Below are 2,365 nucleotides of genomic sequence, written 5' to 3'. Positions count from 1 at the left end.
GTATTGGTCATAGACTTGAATAATTATTTAAATTGAAAATGTTTAATGTGTCCCGCGCACTCATATGGCCGTATGCAGTTGCGAGCGTCGCAAAACACTTCGTAAAACAACTGCATAAGGTCATATGAGCGCTTAAAACACTTTATAAAAAAAGCATGTCTTAAAATATCGTAGACCGTGCATTGTTATGGCTGCAGCTCATTAATTGCTCTCTGTAAAAAAAATCGCTGGGAAGCATGCGCCCTACGGGTGCCCAAATGAGGGGCTAAACCCTTGTTTCGCTATTGTCGAGTGCGTGCCCCCCCCCCCCCCCCCACACACACACACTTTTTTCCCCTTTTTTCCCCCTCAAACTAAGTTATTGGTGCACTCCACAGTGAACCGGAATTACTCCAGAGTGTACAAACTTTCTTTCTATTAAGGGGCTGTCCGTCCAATGCAGGATGTAGCTCTCCAACACTGAACTCCACTCTATTCTATCGGTTGTTCTCTGTATCCAGGTAGTCTAGGCAATGTCTGTCCGCTGACTGATGTCTCCTGTCTGGTCTTCTTCTTTTTTTTTAGTAGAGGGTTTTACGGCGCTCGCAACTGCATAAGGTCATATGAGCGCGCGGGACACACCTAATAATACTTTTAGTTGGTAGGAAATTTTGAATTTTGCCCGGGTGGCGGCCGAAGCCTACTCTTGTCGATTTTACACCACCAGGGGATCTTTAACGTGCGCAACTTGCACACGGGCCCTCCGAGATTTTTCGCCCTTGTCCGAGAAGGCTAGGTGTAGATCTTTCCTACCAGAAGATCAGGGGTGTGGCAGAAAGACAGCTGTAAGAAGGAGTCAAGCAGTAACAGTAGAAAGGCTGCAGAAAGAGTCAGGAGCCCAGAGGAGGGGGGCAAAGGGGTGAGGGGGTGGGGGCAGAAAGAGGAGACCAAAGCAGACGACAGAATATTGCAGAGCAGGAAAGGAGGTGAAAGGAGACAATTTTAGAGAAGAAAATTGTTCGGTCGCTACCCGGATTCGAACCCGGGACCTTTGAATGAGAGGCCAACACCTTAACCTCTAGGCCACGAGAGCCCCCTGTCTGGTCTTCTTCTTAGTCGTTTCCTGTTCTTTGTTACAATTTCAGTGCATCTTTTTGTCCGTCTGTTGTCCTTCACTGTACCAATCGCTACCTCAGAACTACAGGGTTCTGATATTTTTGGCCGTTTTGAATGACTAAGACCATGATATGAAACTCAAAATCTTTGACGCCAAACATCTCAAAACTAGGCACTTAGCAGAATCAAAGAGTCTACACAACAAGAGGGGCCACTTCTCTCTTTGAGCCAATTAAAAGTGTCCTCAAAATTCGGTGGCGCCCTCTTCACAAAAGCGCACCTTTTGCGAACAGAGTTACCCTACTTGAGTTTAAAAAATCAAAGTGAAACTAGCAAGTTTTTAAAATAAATTTCGGTAGAACGCTTTTTAAAAATGGTTACGCTGACAAAAAACCTCTTCCGGAGGAAAGGGTGATTGTTTTCTTCCTTTAATTTAACTTTAGAAGGAAAGGCGAGAGGTCATTAAAACAAAAAAAAAACTAAATCTCCACACTGAACGAACACGAACTGCTGATGAACAGCAGTCGATCTGCGCACGCAAAGAGGTGCTATTCCTATTCTTCTTTTGGTATAACGAAAGAGAGCTTCAAAACAGACTGCAGCGCCATCTGAAGCAAAGAGCGAACTGCGCGCTCATATGACCTGAGCAGTTGCGAGCGCCGTAAAACCCTATACTAATACTAAAGAGCGACCTTCCTGCGAACACTTTTTTGGCTGAGTGGCCCATCTTGTTATGTACTATCTTTGGCAGAATATCAGATCGAACTTTGTAATTCTGAGGAATCGTGATGTGACCAACCCATTTCTATTTTTTGTTGGAGTATAAATTTGAGGATGTATCTGCCACTCCAGTTTTCGTCCGTATTTCTGATTGCTTTTTTAAAATCTTGTATCTTGTATTCTTATACTAGCATCTTCCTTTCCACTGTTCTCTTCATTGTCCTTAATTTCTTTAAAACATTTCTAATATTATACGCTCGTACAGCAGGTCTACGTTATAGGCTTATATTTACAGTGAAATCTGAGACACACAAAAAGAAAAACAAAGAACCTCCAGTATGTGGCAACTAAGACTTACTGACTTTGATGCATTCCCTCAATGAGACAAAGGTGGTGGATAGAATATTGGGCTGCTGTGGAATGAGGGTTAGCTAAAAGAGTATGCAGTTTTCCTGTTTATAAATCATAATATGATAAACAATTTCCTTAGAACCCCATGCTATTTATTTATTGTAAACCGTTCTCTAATATCCCCTCCTCCCCGCCACCC

Source organism: Aplysia californica, unplaced genomic scaffold (assembly GCF_000002075.1).
Source record: "Aplysia californica isolate F4 #8 unplaced genomic scaffold, AplCal3.0 scaffold00018, whole genome shotgun sequence".
Taxonomy (NCBI): Eukaryota; Metazoa; Mollusca; class Gastropoda; order Aplysiida; family Aplysiidae; genus Aplysia; species Aplysia californica.
Note: the sequence above shows the minus strand (reverse complement) of the source record.